General features: G+C 41.6%; 1 pseudogene; it reads left to right on the plus strand.

The window, feature by feature from the left end:
* Positions 1-253: 253 nt before the first annotated feature.
* On the plus strand, positions 254-942 carry LOC123856683 (large ribosomal subunit protein uL6-like; annotated as a pseudogene).
* Positions 943-12249: the final 11307 nt, after the last annotated feature.

Consider the following 12249-nt stretch of genomic DNA (forward strand, 5'->3'; position numbering starts at 1 on the left):
TGTTGAGTCTGTTACAAAAATTATAGATCACGTAGCCTCTAGAAAGCTCCTCTGTAATCGGTGAGACAATGAGAATAGAATAAGCAAGTAACATCCTAGTATTATTAAGAAAATAATATGTCTGACCTCACAGACCCCTTGAAGGGGTCTTGGCAACTTACTGAGCTCTTGTATCCCTTTGAGAACCATTGGACTAAAGTGAGGGGTGGGCATGGGGTCCATCAGAAGAGAGAATACCGCTTTTTTTGCCATATCTCCTGCGAAAATGAAGACCATTCTCAGCAATCAGACTGTCGACATTCCAGAAAATGTCGCCATCACTCTGAAGGGACTCACAGTTATTGTGAAGGGACCCAGAGGAACCCTGCAAAGGGACTTCAATCACATCAATGTAGAACTTAGTTCTTCTTGCAAAGAAAAAGAAGAGGCTCCTAGTTGACAAATGGTGGGGAAATAGAAGCTGGCTACTGTTCACACTATCTGTAGTCACGTACAGAATATGATCAAGGGCGTTACACTGGGCTTCTGTTACAAGATGAGATCTGTGTATGCTCACTTTCCCGTCAACGTTGTTATTCAGGAGAATGGTTCTCTTGTTGAAATCCGAAATTTCTTGGGTGAGAAATACATCCACAGGGTTCGGATGAGGCCAGGTGTTGCTTGTTCTGTATCTCAAGCCCAAAGAAATGAGTTAATTCTTGAAGGAAATGACATTGAACTTGTATCGAACTCAGCTGCTTTGATTCAGCAAGCCACAACTGTTTAAAACAAGGATATCAGAAAATTTTTGGATGGTATCTATGTTTCTGAAAAAGGAACAGTTCAGCAGGCTGATGAATAAGATCTGAGTTGTCCATCTATAGAAACAGCAAGATGCTGGATGATTTTTCAGACTTATTTGTGATATTTTAAAGATGCAATAAAAGCTATACTGGTTTAAAAAGAAGAAGAAGAAAGAAGAAAGAAGAAAGAAGAGAGAATACCAAAGAATAAGACTGGACTGGTATTTAGGGAGCAGATGATGAAGGGCATTGACAGCCCTGCTGAGGTGTTGGGACTTTATTTTGAAGGCCAGTGTTTCCCAAACTGGTGTTCAGTGAAATATTCTGAGTGATAATAGTAGTAATGTGCTGGAAAATATGATTGCTCACCAAAAGGTTTGGGAAATGGCACACCATGTCCTCTCATAAGATTCACAATTCACATAGTACATTTGAGAGCCCTGCTATAAGAAATAAAAATTAGAAAAATTAAGTCTGGGGTGCCTGGGTGGCTCAGATGGTTAAGCGTCTGCCTTCAGCTCAGGTCATGATCCCAGGGTCCTGGGATCAAGTCCCGCATCGGGCTCCCTGCTCCTTGGGAGCCTGCTTCTCCTTCTGCCTCTCTCTCTCTGTGTCTCTCATGAATAAACAAATAAAATCTTAAAAAAAAAAAGAAAAATTAAGTCTGTATAACCTGGTGTTCCCCATGCTCATTAAGCAAGGAGACCTCACTGCACATCTTTTGACTGTCCCCCCAGAACAGTATTTTGCTGGGCACTCCATTGGCCTGGAGTGGGCAGAGTGTCTCAGGTCAGGGTGCACTTACAGAAATATGTCTCTTGCTTTTGTGTGGAGATGATGCTTAAGGGTAGAAAGATTGGAGGCAGGAGAACCAATTAGAAGGTTGTTCATGTGATAAAGGTTGATGATTGAACACAGGTTATGAAAAGAGCAAAGAGCTGAGAGGTTGGATTTTAATAAAAAACTAATGATGTAATGTATGGTGATCAACATAACATTAAAAAAAAAAAGACAATAAAGTGGTCTAAATCAGTGGTCTCCTAACCAGGGGTGATCTGATCCTTTGCAGGGTTTCTATTTGTTCCTTTCATTTAATGCTTTCTTAATTACTACTTTTGTATTTGTGTATAGTGGATCTAATTTATTTGAAGAGGACAATATTAAAAGTCATAGCCAATCAGATGACGCAAGTTCTAACGAGTTAGAACAGGCACTAGTCTAGGAGCCAGAGCAGGGTTATGCTGATGGTCCGGGCCTTCACACCTTAGGTGCTGCATCATGGCTCTACATCCAGAGCCCCAGGAAAGGAGTTGGGGTGACCACAAGGTAGGGGAAGCACTGAACTGAACAGCTGATACAGCCAAGCCATGCACACAACTGAATATTAGCCGGACATGTCTTTTTAAGTATGTGTGTAAATATAAAATCTATTCCCTAGAATACATGATCTTTAAAAAATGAATGAAGACTGCAGTCTCCCTGTGTGTAAAGCATGCTGCTGAGGCCTATGCTGATCAGGGCAGCAGACACAGGACTCTCACCTCTCTCCTGCAGACCCTTTACTTCTTTTGATGCAACTGAGACCCCTTCAGTTGACTCAGAGACACTTCAAGGCAACACTCAGGGACCAGAAATTTCTAGGCCCAGCTTCAGGACTGGTTTTGCCTCTACAGGAAGGCAGAGATAAAAGTCAGAAAGGAGGCTCTGAGTCTATGTTTTCATTCCTGCATAGAAATGTCTCTATGAACTGTAGCACCCGGGCCTAGAGGAAGCACCAAATGACATGGGGAAACCACAGTCTGGCTTTGCAAGGGGTGAGGGATTCCACTGGGTTTGATACAGCAAATGATAAACACTGCTTTGGACTATTGCCCAAGCTTTTTATAGCTCTTCAGTCTGGTAGGGAAGGCATGTGCCGGGTTCTACTATCAAGTTGCATAATCCACTGAGTGAATCGAATAAGCCAGATGCAGCTGCCCTCCATCACACCCCTGCCTGCCTGCCTGCCTGCCTGCCCCAAACCCACATCTGGTTGCACACAGCTCCGGGACAGAGCCAGGAGCAGTGACCTGATGCTTACTGAGGAGGCCAGTGGTTAACCAGGCAACAAACAGTAGCCCTCCAAAGTCAGATTGCTGGATGGATCTACATCTAAACACCTTTTGGAAGAGAGATGACTACAAGGGAATGTGGCTTATGTAAAAAGAAAGAGGGGAAGAAAAAGGAGAAAGAGAAGGAAGAGAAGCAGCACTGAGCCAGAAGACATCTATTTGAACTTTATTATTTGTAAGTTAAAATATGTGTTAATGTCCAACAACACATGTCTAAAAGCGTGTTTTAACATTGGTAGAATCCTGTTCTTGTCAAGCTGGGAATCACCATCATCTGGCCCACAGATGAGGAAACAGAGCCACAGAGATGCTTGACTGAGGTCATGGAGAAAGTGAGGAGAGCCAACACTGAGACCAGGGTTTCCTGAGCACCTCTTCAGTGCTCTGAGGTCCCCAGAAAATATTAGATGTAGTTGATTTGACCTCTTGACAGTTGGAGTTTTTAAATGATTAACTGAACAAAGACTATAGTATTGGAAGTCAGGAAACTTTTGGCCAGAAACATGAAAGCAAGAAGTAGGAAGCCTTCAGGTTGGTCTCTTGGTCTCTTGTTTGTTAGTTTTTGCATTTGTAAAATGGAGAGAATCCCTGCTTTGGGTGCTTCATAGGACCCAGAAGGATTTGGTGGAGTCTCCAGAGAAGAAACTATTCCTTGCTTGTGTCCTCCCACATCCTTCTTGTAGAAAAGCCTCTTTAGCCCAAAAGAAAGCCCGAACACTTGAGATGTCCATTATTTCAGAAGTCCCACTGACCACCTTCTATTCTAAAGATTTTTGCCTTTTTGGATCTTAGAAAACATCTTTAAAAAATGTTTACACACACACACGCACATGCACACACACACAATTCCTCCAACCTAAGACAAAATTTCTCATTTAATGATAATTGTGACCCCATTTTATTAAAGTACTTCACTTGCCTCTTCATGGGTGCTGACCTCTTACCTACTTAAGCTCCTGAATGTGGTGATAACAGCTAACATCTGTGCAGTGTCCTACATCTCACAGAGTGGTTTTCTATCTGTTTTGTTGCATGGCCTTGGTAAATAGACTTCTTGGGCGTGGGTCCCACATTCATTCTTAAATATCATTGTCCTCTGAAAGCCTCAGACTCCTCATCTGGTAAAGCACAGAAAAAATATGAAAGTAATACTGACCTCAGAAAATAGTTTTTAGGATTAAATGAAAAAACTTATAATAATGGCTAACATTTATTGAGAATTGATTCTGTGCTAAGCATAAGGCTAAGAATTAAGGGGCATGGAGTTAGCTCTTTAACTTAAATGAGAATCTTTATAAAAGTACTCAGCAGAAGTACTCAGCATAGTGTTTGGTAGAGAGTATGCAAAGGTCAAATGTTAGCTTCCCATATTATCCCTGCTCCTACTACTAGTAACTCATCACTGGAAGAGTAAGGAAGGGGATGATTTTCAAAAGAAGGAATTGATTTTCAGAAGAGTTAAGTCACTTGCCAAGACCATGTCTTTTGCAAAAGAACTGAGGGCATGCCATAGTGTTGGAGACAGGAACAGAGAAAAGGAAAGAGGGAAAGAAATGTTATACCCCAAGGAAAAAGTCACAGAATGCCAGCTGGTCAGCAGGGGATAGACTTTAGGAGTTCAGCATGCCTTGGGTTTAGCAGTGGGTGGTTTCCCTTGCAGGAGCTTTCTCTATAACTGTGGAAGACAGCCTCCCTGAGTGTCTGCTCACCAGCCCTGTTGGTAAATGTGATGAGAAGTTCATTTCATTTATATTCTTGAGTGGCATTCTTAAGCAATCAGTTGTGCTGAATTTAACTCTATTTCCTTGTTGGGACATTTCCCTTAAAACAAAATGCACTGTTGAAGACCTTTTTAGCATATATTTTCCAAAAATACAAAACAATGTTTTTCTACACTAGATTTATATGACTGGCTTATTCTTTGCACAAATGTTTATTGAACACAAACCTGTGTTCCAATTGCTCTGCTGGATGTTAGACACTGGGAGATCTAGGACAAGCACTTGAGGAGCTCAGAGTCTTAGAGGACAGACCTGGGGGCTTAAGTAATGCAATGGGAAGGGCTTTGACTGCTAACCAAGAATGCTGGATATTGATTTGGGGCAATAAGGAGCCACAGAATGATTCTAAGTGGAGACTTATAGGCTCCAGTAGCAGGGACACCCTTGCAGACATGAGGAGGTTCAGGCAGTGATCCAGATAAGAGAGAAGCACGAAGACAAGGGAGTGACATTCAGAGAATAACGCTTGGTGATCAATCTCATTTGGCCTGTTAAGAAGGGGAAATGTAGAGAATGTCTGTAAGGACATTTCCTTTTGCCTCTAATGTATTCATTGAACAAATATTCACTAAGTACCTACCATGTGTCAGGACTCATGTTGGGGACTGAGGACAGAGTAATAAAGCCCAAAGACAAATGATAGGATAGGTAGAGAAGGGGACATGGAAGCATAGAAGAAGGGTTTCTGTTCCTGAAAGGAAGTAATGTCTGAGAGACATCTGAAGAAAGTGGAAATGAGCTAGCTGAGGAGACAGAGAGGGAGGAGAGTGTTGCAAGCAGAGAATACAATATGAATACAAAGACCCTGTGCCAGGAAGTTCAGTGAATGCCCCAGAGACTGGATGAAGCTCCATGTGGATAACATAGAGTAGGATGGGAACAAATGAAAAATGAGAATACAGAGGTATGTCTTAGGGAAGTCAAAGGAAGCAGAATAAGTGGATCACCACCATTTTCCCCACCCCATTCCACCTTCCCAATGGCCTGGGGAATCTGGGATTCTCAAAGAGACCAGAACTCTCTGGGGATAGGGTTGGAGGTCAAGGACCATGGCTTTAGTAACCGAGGTGACCACAGAAATCTCTTTCCCTTCCCCTCCCCTCTCTTTTCCTCCTCCTCCTCCCTTCTGTTCTACCACCCACACACCGTGCTTTTCCTCACTTCCAGCCCTTCATATTGACTATTCCCCTTGCCTGGAAAACTGTCTCCCCAGAAACTCCTTCAGGCCACTACTCAAGCATTATGTCCTCTCTGAAACCTTTCTAGACCCTGAACAGTTATTCTAGCTTGTCCACCTGCCTCTCCCTTTAGATGCAGAATTCCTTGTGAGCAGAGGCTCTGTCTCCTATGTCTCTGTATCTTTGGTATCTAACTCAGAGTCTGGCATACTTGATGCTCATATAAATGTTTGTTGAAAGAATGGAAAAAATTCAGAAATCCTGTTTCTACTAAGCATAGAAAATTAAAATTCTCTATTATTCCACGTAAGTCTTAAATATCCCCGAGTCACTGGAACTACCTACCAGCTTCGGATACCCTATTTAACCAGCCTAGACTTAGACACTGATATAGCTAACATTGCTGCATATTTCCTGTATGCCGTACAGACTTCTAAGTGCTTTATGTTTACTAACTCATGTAATTCACACAATTCCAGAACAATGTGGCAGACAAGGAAACCAAGATAGAGAGGTTAAGTAACTTGTCCAAAGGCCCACTAGTGAATGATGGAGCTAGGATTGAAACCCTAGCAATTTGACTCCAGATCAGAATAGCCTTTTCAAAACAACTTCACATTGTCCCAATTTAGTTATCCTGAAACAGCAACACCTATGTCTTTGTTATAGATGAAGACAGCAAGGGCCAATCAAATCAAATCATTAGCTGTACTCTCCAAAGAAGGGATGGCCAAGATCCATCCCTTTCTAGCCACCTTCTACAACCATGCTTGATTCTTGTATATGCCTCAGGGAACTATACCCACCTGCACCCTCCCCACTGAGGTTTTAGCCCAGGTCTTATCTCACATACCATTATGGCAATCTTGGTAAGAACTTCTGAGGAAGGAGATAATAAGGACATACTTTCAATATGCAACCCAGAATAGAGGCAAGACTAGGTGATCCATTTTCCTTCTTTGGGTCCACCATTGTTTCTCTCTTGCCTTCTAAAGTTGAAAGGGGTAGGACTCTCCAAAAACTTGGTACGCTTCATACATGCACCTTCCCAGCATAGGATAAAAGGAATAATCCATAACGAGATAAGGATTTTTGTGTGTGTTTCTGACGTCAAAAAACTCCACCCATTTTTGTGATAGTTTATCTCCTTGAGGTCGCCATTTTGTCTCCAATCCATATTTCTGCTTATGGAGGATTATTTCCATCTCTAGGAGGGAGATTTGAGTGACCAAAGCATTATACTGTGACCAGTGCCACTGATCTTGCCAGGGCTGTGCATGTCAACAGACCTCTTGTTCCTTATGAGTATAGCACAGTCTTGCCTGTCTTTATTTTTCTCTTTGGCTTTCACTGGAATCCATAGAAGTAGAAGCAGGGTCAAACTCTTTCCAGATGTAATTATTGGAAAGAAATACTTTTATTTCAGTCTTTAAATGTTAACAGAAGTATAGTTTTAACACTGAGGAAAGTTGGATTGAGCTGCTAAAAAGGAGAGCAGGAGAAAGGACTCAAGCATATTCCTCATTCTTATTTGTGACTTGGATATGAACATTGGCTTCAGGTTGAAACTTGGCAGCACAGAAGTATTTTAACAAAAGTAATCTGAAGCAATAAAAAAGGCAGTTTGCCATTTTTATATAAGTAATAGAAGTTCAAAAAAGGCAAGTAAGAAAAAAATCAAAGCATTATTAGTTTGGGGATTTTTATTGTACTCTCATAACTAAAAGAATAAAAAGTTCCATTTTTCAAGGGCAAAATCTATAAGACAGTTCTGAGTGTGGATGGCCACAAAAAAAGCCAGCAAAAAAGATGTAAGATGAATAAGTCTGATTCCCATGTCTGGCACATTGAGTTAATAGTTAGGAATTAAGACAAAGCATGTTCACATATGTTTTAAAAGAAACATGCATTACACATTCATATTACACTAGGCCCTAAAGGACTAGAGAAAAAAAAAAATAAAGAGAAAAAAAAAGACATCATTTTCACTTTCAAAAGAGGCTAAAAGCCATACCCACAAATGCTACAAGGCAGAGAAGTAAAAATGGGCCATGGTAAGTGAGGACATGGGCATGGAAAGGGTGGCAACTTTGGAGTCAGAGGGAATTGGGTTCAATTTCCACCTCCAATACTGTGTGACATGGACCAATTACATTATGTCTCCAAGTGTTGGGTTTTTCATCTACAAAATGGGAACTTGTGCCTTGCACAGTTGTGAAAAGTGAGTCATATGCAACACATGTGAAGCACTTTGCTTTGCCTGGCTCCTTGCAGGCATCCAGTAACTGTTATTTCTCAGCCCCTACTTCCCTGTGATAGGGGTACGGAACTAGCCACTAAGATGCTCACATAGTCCTCTTCTTGCAGTGAAAAGGCAGAAGCAAACAGAAAGAAAGTCAGCGGCCAAAGTGGCATTGCTGTGTGGTGAGGACATAGTCACACGGTATGCTGATTTAAAAATGGGAGCTGGGGTTGGACTTGAGCCTGTGTTTGTCTTTCCACTCTATCCATAGGCCTCTCTAAATGACCTGACAAGAAGATGACTCCCAATAGTGTCAAAAAACTACCCCCAAAATGAAATATTTGTACTCTTTTTAGTATTTAATATTATTTCCATAAAACAATACATAGGGCAATACTTTTCCTATTCCTATCAAATTTTATTTTGTTTACTGAAAAGACTCATCAAAAGAAGCCTTTTTTAGGGAATTAAGTGGGAAGGGACTGATAAGAGGCCCTAAAGAAATATCTGGAGCTTCCCCAGAGAGAGGTGTGTCTGAATTCAAGAATGAGAGTTCACCCAGGAGGGGAGACTAAACAGAGCTGGGAAGGCTCTCTGAAGCTCAGAGAGGGGCACCTGGATGTTGTACACCAGCAGTCAGCAGGCATGGATGACGACATTTGTGGTTTTCCTGCTGACGTGGCCATAAATAATGATATAAGGGTAATCAAAAAAAAAAAAGTGGGATGGGGGCACTGAATGTGATTTGTCATGAGGATCACCATGCAGGGAACCCTATGGGAATACCTATAACAGCAGCTCTAGTGAGGTGCTATGTACGTGCTTCACATAATATACTGTGTATATGCCAGGCGCATGCATAGTAACCTGTGAATTAGGCATTTTAGTGCCTAGTTCACAGATAAGAAAACTCTGGAAAGGAAATGGAAGCACCGGGAGTCAACAGCCAATTAGACAGTCTTGGAATGTGAATCCCTGCTCTGACACTTTCTATCTGTATCAGTTTGCTTGGCCTCGGCTTCCTTATTTACAAAAAGAAAATATAGATAATCACACTGAAGTATTGATGTAAACATCAGAGATGGTAAATGTAGTGTCTAAGCACAGTCCTTGGTATGGAATAATGGTACGTGCTCTACAAGGAATATGGTAGGTGCTAAACTAAAGTGATGGATGGATGGATGGATGGCTGGCTGGCTGGATGGCTGGCTGGCTGGCTAGACAGAAACACATAGTAAACTAGTACTAGCTAAAAGACAAAAGATGGTTGCTGAACATCCAACTTGGGGCCCTCCATTCTACGTTTTAGCTTGAAAAGAGTCCCAAAAGGGCTATAAAACATATGTGATTAATCCCATTTGAAATGTGAATAAACCTGAAGCCTGATCTCAGATAATGTCCTCAAGCTCATTCACATACTTTGATTATTCAACAAATATTAATTGAGCACCTACTCTGTGGCAGGTTCTGTTCTCAGCACTGGGGACATGGTAATGAAACAGACAAAAACCCCGCCTCACATAGAACTTACATTCTCTTGAGAGTAAGGGGTAATAGACAATGAGCAAAACAAATAAGTAAGGTATATATTCATACCTTGAGGATCTGGGGCAAAGACAGGAATCCATATCCCTGGGGCTGCAAGGTCACGTAGACTAGACTGGAATCAAAGACTATGTATATCTACCACCCACAGACTCCCAAGTCACAAGATCAAATAGCCACAGCCACAGCTGCCACTTTCTGAACTCAATTCTGCATCTCTTAAAATTGCACATTTAACTTCGGCATGCATGGGGCAGAGGTGGTGCCGAAGTGCAGAGGTCCCCCACCCTGTTATAGCCTGAGAGCCCCCGAGAAGAGCTGACTACAGGGCTTCCAAACCAACAGGAAAATTGGGGTCACTCTTCGCTCTATTGTGTTGTACTAGTTGTGCTGTGGTTTCATAGCTTCATGGAAGGGAAGCAGATGGAGTCCCTGACCTTGGGTGTTGACAAGCTAAGAAATAAAAAATATCCCCCAGGCTACACGTGGTATCTGGATAATATCACACCATTGCTAAAGGCCAGACCCTGACCAACATTCAAAAGTGATGACAATAGGTTAGCACCAATGTAATGATTATGACTCTTCTGTTAAGCACTGGGTCTATACCCAGTCGTGTAATGAGGGATCCAAACCACAGAGAAAACATGACCTCAACCATTTGTAAAACAGAGATAGACTTAAAATTCTTACCTCCCAGTTATCTCTTAGTCTGTCCATCTTTCTCTATTCTCACAGCCGTAACTCTAGATTAGATCACCGTCATCTCTCACTTGAACTGTTTGAGCAACCCTCTAACTGCTCTCCCAGCTTCCCTCAATGGTTTCTGCTGCCCTGGGGCAAAAGCACAGAGCCCTGCGCATGGTTTGCAAAGCCCCTCTTTGTCCATGCCACAGCCACACTGAACTCCCCCAAATATGCAACATACCCTCTAATCACCAAGTATTTGCATATATTGTTCCATCTCTTTGGAATTTCCTTTCTTCAGCTGGCCAACTCCTACTCATCCATTCTCTCATCTGAAATGTTACCTCCTGACATTTAACTCTAATTTTGGTTCTCCCTAAATTCTAAGACTTGGTTGGTGGCTCCTGCCATGCAGCACTCTCCTGTAACTTGGTCTTCCCGATGGGTACACACCAAGTAAGTAACCGAATGTCTGTAATTAAATGAATTACACTGTCTCCCAGAGACCCAGCAGCAAAGTTGCATTCTAGGACGTATACTGCTGATCTTTCTCTCTTATTCACCCCCAAATTAGAGCTGCTTAAGAAGTAAGTGTGGTTACCCACCTTTCAGGCACAAGAGTAGTAGATGGATGGTGCCTTCGCCCTGAGCGCTGTACTGCTCCTAGGATTTTCCCTCCAAGGTGTGGATTCCCACCTGAGGATGATATCTGTACACTCCAGTTGGTAGAACAGGACCTCTGAAGTTGATTTCTTGTTCTTTCTACTTCAGCTCACCACTAGGGCATCTAGGTGAATTTAGCTTCCCGAGGAAATTGTTCTGTTTCTTGCCTAATGGGTTATAAAAAGCACTAGGCTCTCTGTATCATTGTCCGAGTAGATGCATCAGGGTAGAAGTCTAAGGGGCCCTCTGCTACTATACATCGTCTAGAAATAGACTTAAAGAATCGTAGAGTGTTCATGATAGAAAAGCTGTAAAGATTATTTGACCTAAACTCCTTCCTTTCTTCCTTCCTTCCTTCCTTCCTTCTTTCCTTCCTTCCCTTCCCTTCTTTCCTTCTCTTCTTTTATTTTTCCTTCCTTCCTACATAGCTATCGTGTATCAGACAATATGCTCAAAATTGGGAATTTAATCAGGCAGAAACAGATCAGCTTACCTTACAAAGCTTATAGTCCTTCTAGACCTTTAGAAAAGTAGCCAATCACAATACAGTGTGCTAGGGGAGGACTTATTTGTTTGTTCATGTATTTACCCATTTCAGGACACGTGGCATTGGAATAAGAATTAATTGGTCCCAGTTTCTGTGACATAGTTATGTTCTAGCGAATGCTGTGTTCTCATTTGGAATGTCAGTTGTGATTATGAAAATCAAAATTTATGTTTGTAAAGTTAATATGAGAGAAGTTAATATGTCTCATTATCTGATAGTTTGGCACTGGATCCAGCAAACATTAGGTGCTAAATAAATATGTGTTGTAAAATCTCTCCTTGCTTTAAACACCGTTTCTGTACCTTATCAATATTTACTAATCTTTCTTCCAAATGCCTTTTGGCTTGACCAAAAACATAAATGTATCATCAAAAAACAAAAAGAGAGAGAACCAACATATATTAAGTGACAGATTTTATATTAGGCCCTAGGGTACTTACAGTATCTCATTTATTCTCATTGAAATCCTTGAAGTTGCATGTTTACCACCTTATTTTGCCAATGAAAACTTAAATCCTATATAAGTTTCGGTGACTTTCCTGATGTCACATAGCTGGTAATTGTGAAGCCAGCTGGGATCTGTCTAGTATCCTCTTTAGTTGTATACCATGTGATCTGAACAACAAGCATTCTAGAATTGACTTACACAGCTTTATGGGAATAACCATCCCACCTTTTTAGGTGACCATTTTAATGAGTTAGGGGTGATTTCT

This window comes from Mirounga angustirostris, unplaced genomic scaffold (genome assembly GCF_029215605.1).
Source record: "Mirounga angustirostris isolate CCGP_5_RB_7025 unplaced genomic scaffold, mMirAng1.0.hap1 SCAF_13, whole genome shotgun sequence".
NCBI classification, from domain to species: domain Eukaryota; kingdom Metazoa; phylum Chordata; class Mammalia; order Carnivora; family Phocidae; genus Mirounga; species Mirounga angustirostris.